The sequence below is a fragment of the Silene latifolia genome, chromosome Y (assembly GCF_048544455.1).
Source record: "Silene latifolia isolate original U9 population chromosome Y, ASM4854445v1, whole genome shotgun sequence".
NCBI classification, from domain to species: Eukaryota; Viridiplantae; Streptophyta; class Magnoliopsida; order Caryophyllales; family Caryophyllaceae; genus Silene; species Silene latifolia.
The window spans coordinates 123,577,934-123,587,370 of record NC_133538.1 but is presented as its reverse complement, the minus strand read 5'-3'; positions in this window follow the sequence as shown (position 1 = coordinate 123,587,370).

Here is a 9,437-nt window from a genome sequence, read left to right as displayed (position 1 = left end):
ACGGTTTCTTCAAACTATTAAGCCTAGAAGGATACCAATAAATTACCTCCATGTTGTGTCAAGCTAAGGTACCTTTCTCCTCAATTGTTAAATGCTTTCGTCAAGAGTAGACTCCCTATGGTGTTACAAACACTGGAGGATCGCATAATTCCCCTTCTTTCCTAGACAAGAAGAAGGGTCGTCCCCTCTCTACCATGCACAAAAGTGGATACGATGGAAAAGGGATCAATAGAACTTGAGTTTCATATGGGAGTTTGCTTTTTGTTGTTGTTTTTTCCCCCAATTTGTGGCATTTGACATTTTGAGAACATTTTCTTTTTGCCATTTCTTTGATGTTTGGCATTTCAACACTTGACAATTTCAACTTTTTCTTGCATTTCTTTTGAACATTTTCAAAGTCACCCCATTTTTAGTGAGGGTGCTTATATTTGAAGCATAGGGGTTTTAATTTTTGTTACTCCTCTTTTATTTTGATGCAAATTGCAAACTTTTTCATTTTCATTTTCATTTCAATATTTGAACTCAAATTTTGAACAATTTTTATGCCCATTCCCTTTTTGATGACAAAATGTGGTAGAACATGGATGATGGTTGCATGGTTTCAAGGGTCAACTTGGAATAAATAGTAGCTAAGGAGTTATCACACCATAAGGTACTCTTGACTAGGTCTTAATCCATGGGTCAAAGGATACTAGCATGACACATCCTAGGGTGTTATACATGTATTCTAACAAGCAAAGTCTTAAGAAGAAAAAGTATCTACAAGGGCCTATATACACTTGTCAAGTTTCCCAAATAGATGTTTTCATAAAATTTTCCTAAATGCAACTATATACCATGATGCAACTAACATTTGTACATTCTAATGCATATGCTTCTACCAACTAGTATGTCAAATAATCTAAATGCAATCCTATAATCACATTGTTTCATACCGCATCAATCAAAATAAAGCCACATATTCATTAACATAAAGAGGAGAAAGGAGATTGGAAAGATCATACCATGCGGTCTTTAGTTTCCTCATGTCTCGGATGTGGCATAGTCGATCAATGTGAAAAAGGATGAACAAACACAATATATACAAGACTACACTATAAAAGAAATGAACATCTTTTTGGGTTTTTCAATTTTTATGGTTTTTATGTTTATGAAATAAAAAGACTTGTTTTTGTATTTTTCAAAATTTTTCAATTTCTATCATTTTTGTGTTAAAAAGTCATGTTAGAATTTCCCATCCCCACACTAGTATGGGCATTGTCCTCAATGGCCAATACGATAGGAAATTATGCAAGCTATATGAAATGCATGATTTCTAAATGTGAACTATATGACATATATACAAAAGTGATGCAACTACACTATACTATATGATGCATGAGTTTTTGTTTGGTTGGAGAGCATAATTTATATTAACTCCCAATGCATATGCATAAACTTCCCCAAACCAAAATAGACATTATTTCTAATGTCAAAAATTGGGAGAGTTCAAACATAAGGATGCTATGCATGAAACTACAATTGTCATTTTGGATTTTAAATGTGGGAACAATAAAAGAAACACCTCAATGGGACCGAGCCGTGAGTCCTCTAAATGATGCTAGGACTCAAAATCATGATCAAGATAAAAATTGTATGAAAAACAAGAGAAATAAACAAAGCCTAAAGGAAGTGTAGGAGACTCACAAAGTATTGTGGCATCCTCCCAAGATCTTGCTAATCCTCAATCATCGCCCATAGCGACATCACTCCCATCTCCATCATCATCACCAACTTATCCACTAGAAGCTTCATCAACCTCCATAGATCCGGAGTCTTCACCACTATCACTTGAACTTCCTTCTTCTTCCTCACTACCCTCTTCTTCTTCACCTTCTTCATTCTCTTCATTTACTTCACCTTCTTTTCCACCACTCTCAATAACAACCCCCTCTTCACCCAAGCTAGAACCCCTAGAAGCACTAGGAAAGAAGACTTCCCTATCCGCCCAACTAGGGAAAGGACAAGATGGGTCAAGAAGTCATTGCCTAGCTAGATGTAAGAGGGGCGGATATTTTGCTCTATATGCATCGACTCGATCCTCATGGGCGTCCTTGTGCATTTGTTACATCAAAAGAGTTAAGTAATCATTCCCCGCCGTAACATTTTCGGGTTGAAACTCATGGTAGGTGAATGGGTAGGGTGGAGTGATAATAGAGGAGGAGAGCTCGACAATGTCCTCCCTTTGGTGTTGTATTATGTAATCGGCTTCCTCAGAGAGTGGGAGAAGGTAGTGTGGCCTATGGACATTGAGTCGGCAAATTTTGTTCGGTAAAGTGAAGGACTTGGCATCTTTTGTTAACCACTCGAATTTGTTGTCAAGAGTGTCGTTCTTGAGCCATTTGAATTTTTGAACTATAGTGGCTTGATAATTGATATGGCCCCCCTTAACCGGTTTATAAGTGTCATCTTTCTTGAAATTCCGGTTGAAGTGTTTGCCAAATAAGTTACCGATCGCCCATTAACAATGAAGCCCGTACCTTCCTTGGCATGATCAATATTAAGCCACCTCTCAACTAAGAGTTGAAGAATATTGTACTTTGTGGTTAACTCTCTACCAACATTAAAGGTCGACTCGAGATAGATAAAATCGAGCTCGGTGAAGTGGTTTATTCCCTTTTTAGCTATCAAAGTGTGCCCAACAACCTTGTGACACACCCTTATGCCCGTATGATGGACATAAAGGGCACGACAATCATGGTAAGACGTAAACTTTATTCCGGTAATAGCCTTCCATAAAGGAGCGGGATCTTATTTCGTTACGGGTTTCTTCACATAAGTTGAGTCATTGCTAAGGCCGAAAACTTTACCAAACTTGCCAAAAGACATTTTTCTATCAACATTCTCAAGCCGGAATTCAATGTTTGTTCGAGTCTCCACCTTCGTAACTTTCAATGAGCTTAAAAAATCCAAGGTGAGGGATGAGTAGGTCAACTCTTGCATATTAAACAAAGTAAGAAATCCCATGGACTCGAAGAAATTATTGGTTTGTTCAAAGACACCCAATTTAGTCAAGGTATCTTGGCATATAAACTTGGTGGGTAAGAGAGATTTCTTAGCAAGGGATACAAATTTCTTCCTATGAGTATCTGATGTGAAAATTACCTCCGGATAATCATGTAGTTGCTCAACAACCGGAGTAGAAGTAGTAGTTTCCGCCATAGGAGAAGTAGTCTCTTGAATTTTCATCCTTGCACTTTGAACCACCAAAGCCAAAGCTTTGGAAACTTGAAGAGCTTATTTCCTTTTTGAGAGATTCTTCTTTGGAGGTGCCCTGTTTGCACCTTTTGTCCTAGCCATCTTCTCCTTGTATGTAGTAACACCCAAAGATTTGCTTAAATTCCTCAAGTTTCAATAAGACCCAAATCGATTTAGGAAATTCGAATTTTCCCTTTTTACCCTAGAAAATCGATTCAAACTTTGAGGATTTTGGTGTTTTAATTGCTTGTTGTTGACAAAGGAGTGATTTTTTTGAGTTTTGAGGGAGTTTGGAATTAATTTGGGTGAATTTGGTTGAGAAAATTAATTTTTATGGATGGAGGGATTGAGGGTTTTGAGGGTTTTGGAGATGTGTTTGTGTTTTGAATGAGTAAAATGAATTGGGAAAGGGGGTTTTAATCCCGTTATTTTTGAACTCAGCAGGGGAGACGAGTGTCTTTGGGTCGAGACGCTCGGATTCTCTATCAGCTTATTTCAGAAAAGAGAGCCCGTGCTCAGCCAAGCGTCTTCAGCAAGAGACGAGTGTCTTCCTGAAGGGACACGGGCGGATTCTTCTGAAGACGCTCAGATTCTTTGCCAGGGATAAATCCCAAATTTTAATAGCAGCAGGACAAGCGGATCCTCAGTAAGATGAGCTTCTTGGCTAAGACGAGCGGACTCTATATGGAGATGCTCAGATCTTCAGTCAAACAAAAACTTACCTTTCCAGCTCTCTCAGGACGAGCGTCTTCTTTACAGGACGCTCGAATTTTCTTCCAGGACGAGCGGAGTGATGTCGGGCCGCTCGGATTGTCCCTATACCTCACGGATTCAGTTCCACTCGTGGGTATTTCATAACCCGAGTCATTTACGCTTCATTCCTTTGGTCTTCATTGTGGGGGCACTATGAAGGCTTGGATAGCCTAGGCAATTTCTATCCCCACACTATGTCAAAACACTACACATCAATAAACATATAAGTCCCTCCCTCACTTTCTCCCAAAATGAAAATCTTGATCAAAGCATAAAAATACATATCCAAAATTGACAAGAATGCAGTACAATAAGTAAAATGCAAGTTAAGGGGTCAAAATATTTACAAATGGTGGTTTAGGGAGGACTCCACAAAACTCCCATTCATGTATGAGATGTCAAGGAGGCATAGCCAAGGTGTTGTTGATGTTTCTCAACACCTTGAAGAAGTAGTCGAAAGCTTGATCATTGTCATTATAAAAATTTTCAAGACTTTTGCACATTGTGTTCTTCATTGTGGTGACTTGAGTGGAAATGGTCACCAAAGCCTTGGTCGTGGGTCATAGCATTACCAATATAAGGGTTGACTAACCCTTCAAACTCATCATCCCATAGACCGTATACTACATCTACTTGTTCCCCAATAGTATCAAGAGTTGATGAGATCAACTCCTCTTTCTTCTTGTCATTATGGCCAATGAGGCTTTCTTTTTCTCTCGTCATGAGTGGTGGTGAGCTATTCATGCTCTCATTCTTGTCGAAACATTCTTGGTCTTTGGATGGAGCATCTTTGAGATTACCCATTTTCTTTTCCCATATGGGTGGTGATTCTTTACCAATAGCTTGTTCTTTGCATTGAGATGCGAACTTCTTCCTATCACTTTCTCGGCTATAATGATCAACCATAAAACATGGCTCATGTAGTCGGGGCGCTCTCATTGTCTTGTCAAGATTAAAAGTGATTGTTTTATATTCCACTTCAAGTGTGAGTTCTCCATGTTTCACGTCAATTACCACTCCCGTAGTATGTAAGAAAGGTCTTCCTAAAATGATAGGAATTTTTTAGTCTTCCTTCATGTCAACAATAACAAAGTCCACCGGGACGAAGAACTTGCCAATTCTTACCGGCACATCCTCCCATACCCCTAAAGGTGTCTTCGTTGATCGATCCGCCATTTGGAGTGTGATATTAGTGCACTTGAGCTCTCCCATTCCTAGCCTCTTGCACGCCATGTATGGCATGACACTCACACTTGCCCCAAGGTCACATAGAGCTTTGTTGATGGTAGTGTCGCCAATGGTGCATGGAATAGAGAAACTTCCCGGATCCTTTAGTTTTGGAGGTGAACTTCCTTGTAGGATGGCACTACTCACCTTATTGAAAGAAATAGTCTCAAGCTTCCAGATAGATTTCTTCTTTGTAAGAATATCGTTCATGTATTTCTCATAGGCCGGAACGTGATTGATTAGTTCCGTAAATGGAATTGAGACTTCCAAGTTCTTCACAATCCCCATAAACTTCCCAAGTTGTTCATCAATCTTAGGCTTAGCTTGAAGACTTATAAATGGAAGTCGAATCACAATAGGCTCTTTCTCCTTAGCCTTGTCTTTATTCTCCTTTCAAACTTCTTGAATGGTGGTGGGTTCTTCTTCTTTCTTAGAGTCTTCAACTCTTTCCTTGTCACTAGCATTCACAACATCTTCATTAACGAGTATCTTCTGCCCTTCATACCTTGTACCACTCCTCAAATGGATGGCACTCACTGACTCATGACTAGGGGGATTACCTTGAGGTGGCAATTGCCCCTTTTGTCTTTGTGAACTAGAAGATGATAATTGAGACATTTAGGTTTCCAACATCTTCGTGTGAGCTAGTATGTTGTTGATGGTGATGTCTTTTGCTTGACTATCCTTTTGCATTTGAGTAAAAAATTCTTGTTGGTTCTTTGCATTTGGAGGACCGATTTTTGAATATCAAAACCTTGGTCATTTGTTTGATTGTATGAAGGTTGGTTTTGATAACTTTGGTTTTGATTGTAAAAGGGTCTTTGAGCTTGGTTTCTCATTGGAGATGAGGTGTATGTTGTTTGAGGGTTTTGAACATTTTGGCTTTTGTATGCGAGGTTAGGGTGGAATTTGGTGTTTTTATTGTAATAGTTGGAATAAGGGGTACCACTCTTGTATGCTTAGAAAGAATTCATTTGTTCACTTATTCCCCTACATTCACTTTGGTCATGTCCTAAAGATCCACAACTCTCACATACTCCACTTGGAATTGATGATGATGCTACCATAGAATTAACATGTTGCTTAGGTGATTTGGAGGCCTCTTCAAGTTTAGCCATAGCCTTCTCAAACTTCAAATTAATGGTGTCGATGTGAGTACTAAGTTGAGCACCCAATTGAGTAATAGAGTCCACCTCATGCTTTCCTCCTCTAGTAGCCTTCCGAGGTCTACTATATTGTGAGTTATGGACCGCCATTTATTTAATCTTGTTCCATGTTTGATTGTCATTGTTGGAATATGTGTCCTCCGACAATAATGCGATCACGACTGTTGATTATGATGATCACATGTTTAGATCTCATTATAAAGAATACAATTGGGAAGTAATTTTGTTACTGTCAACTGGTCAACATATATCGGTAATGATTGGCTGACTAGAGTTTGACATTACTGTCGTGCGACGGTGGTGATCAGTTGACCCCCTAGGTCATACCTATAGGGCAACACTCTTAATTGATTGTTTAATTAATCGTATAACGCTACGAGTTAAGTAAATTATTTGAAAATTGACGGACGGTTTTGGAAGTAAAATTTACGTATCATATTGAAATGTGATTAAAAAAGATACGATCTGAGTAATTGAATCGTATCATTACTCGGATGAAATAATTGTTTAAGGTAACAATTAAATTTGAATGAATTATTAAAAATACAATCTGTTGTGATTTATAAATGGTAAAATATTTTGGTACAAGTAATTATGATATTACTAAGTCGATTTTTGTATGTGACGTATTTTAATAATACGTTGATTTTTAATATGTTAAAAATACATAACAAATTTATGTGACATGTGACATGTGACATATTGACAATTGACAAAAATAAAATGGATTACTTGTTATCCATGTGTGCCGAAAATTAGGGGAAGAAATAGGCAAATATTGTGTTTGATTAAGTTAATGGAAACACAATGATTACCTACTATTTAGCCATGCAACCCTATTGTTTATTGTTAAGAGCAGCAATTGCATGCATTGGCTCCCCTAAAAGCCCCCCCTTCCACCCGGTTTTGAGAAGACAAAAACCATCATGGTTTTTCATATTTTTACCTAATAATATACAAAATGTTGTGTATCACAAATTCATTCCAACACTCATCCAAAATTAGTATTCTAGAGAGAAAAATAATTCTCCTCTTCTTCTCTCTATAAACCGAAATATTAAGTGTATTATAATATTTTTGGGTCATTTTCTACTAGATTAATATTGTACTAGTTCTTATAATATTAATCTTAATTAAGAGAAAGCTTTGGGTATAAATCCTAAGGAGAGATCCTACACTTGGATCTTGGTTCTTCCATTAAAGGAAAGCTCAAGAACAAAAGAAAAGGAGATTTCTTTTGTGCCCATAAAACCGAAACATCCAATGTAAGAACATGATTTCTCCTCTATTTTTCTCTTTTGTTTGCATGCATAAAATCCATATTTAATTTTATGACAAATTAAATTAAATCATATATGAATATGTAAGTATATAGATCTACTTTTCCTTCAATTGGTATCAGAGCGCCACGGTTGTTTGCATGCAAATCGGTTAAAAGTTTTTCCGAGTTATAAGAATAACATATAAAACTTGTAAAATTTGTGTTATTATGATATATCACGAAATTAATTCATGCATGTTAATATTTCTGGTCCTAAAATGTTTTAGGATATTTTGGTTAATTTTACAGATTTTTATTGTTCATATTATACAATAATGGCATTTAAATATGATTTTATGAGTAAAAATGTCATTTTCGGTCTAAAATTAGCTATACTTCGAATTTTCCATTTATTTTTGGATATCTTGTCACATATATTATTTTGAGATAACCTGTAAATTTTCATAATTTTTGGACTTGTTATGCTCGAAAAATGGATTTTTCATTATTAAATTCGGATTTAAGTGAAAAATAGGTTAATATGAGTTAAATTTTGAATCTGGTCATATAAATTTAATATGTTGTCACATGCAATTTTACAAGATGTGTGTAAAATAATTGGCTATAAAGAAGTCTTTTTGCATGATTTATGGATTTTTGAAGAAAAATAGCATAAATAGTGACATTATTAGTGAAAAATTAATAAAACATAATCTATGACTTAGTAAAAACGTTTAATGTTGCATTTTATTATCTTTTTCAGATGTAAAATTGAAAGGTTAATGAATATAATTTTTCCATGTTTTTTTATGATTATTTTAGTTAAAATCGATAAACCGCAACATTGTTTTTCCGGAAAAATTTCGAAATTTTTAACCTAAGATTTTGAACATTATGAGTGTCATGGTATTTTTCCAGAATGTTCATGAGTTTAAATTTCAAATTTCAAATTTATTTGAAATTTTGTGATTTATTTGAAGTTTATAGCTTATTTTTGTAATTTTTAGTCCATTAATGAACAATTTTATAAATATGAGTTAATTATGGTCAAATTATTAGTGAAGACTAAATTTTGAGTCCTAAAAGTTTAGGGTAATTAACTTATGCATAAATATGAATTTATGTATTTCTGTGATTGTAAAATGTTGAAATCACGCAAATCCGTAAAAACCAAGTAATATACGATATTGGCTAATTAAAGGCGATTTAGCATAAAATTGAGCATGTTCATACATATTATAATGCTGCATTTTTCTTTATGATTGTCATAATTTTAATTTATGTAATTTTGAATTATGTAATTTTACTTAGTATGGCCTTAGATTTTAATTGGTATTTCCCGAAATGTATGGGAATATCGATTCGGTTGTAATTTTATTGTGATCTCGTATCACCGTTTTGTTATTTAATAGATTTATTTTATTTTAGTTACAAATGTATAATAGGAAATTATGTAATTTATTATGAAATTTTATTCATTCCGGAGTCCCCAAAGACGGATTTCTTCAAGAATGACGATACATAAAGACGGTGTTACCTCGAGATGCGTGCCACAACCGAAGTTCAAGGGACCAATGGAGTTGGTTTCCGAATATGTAATAGTTAAATAGTTTTTCTATTTTAGGAAAGGCGATACTAGGATTTATTTATTTATTTTTATGCTTGCATTTTATTTTATGTCACATGCATCGCTAAATCGCCATAACTAAAACATGCATCCTTATTTTATCGAGTTTATCGACCGTGTCAATTAACATTATCGTAGTTCACCACTTTAGTTCACTTAAAACATG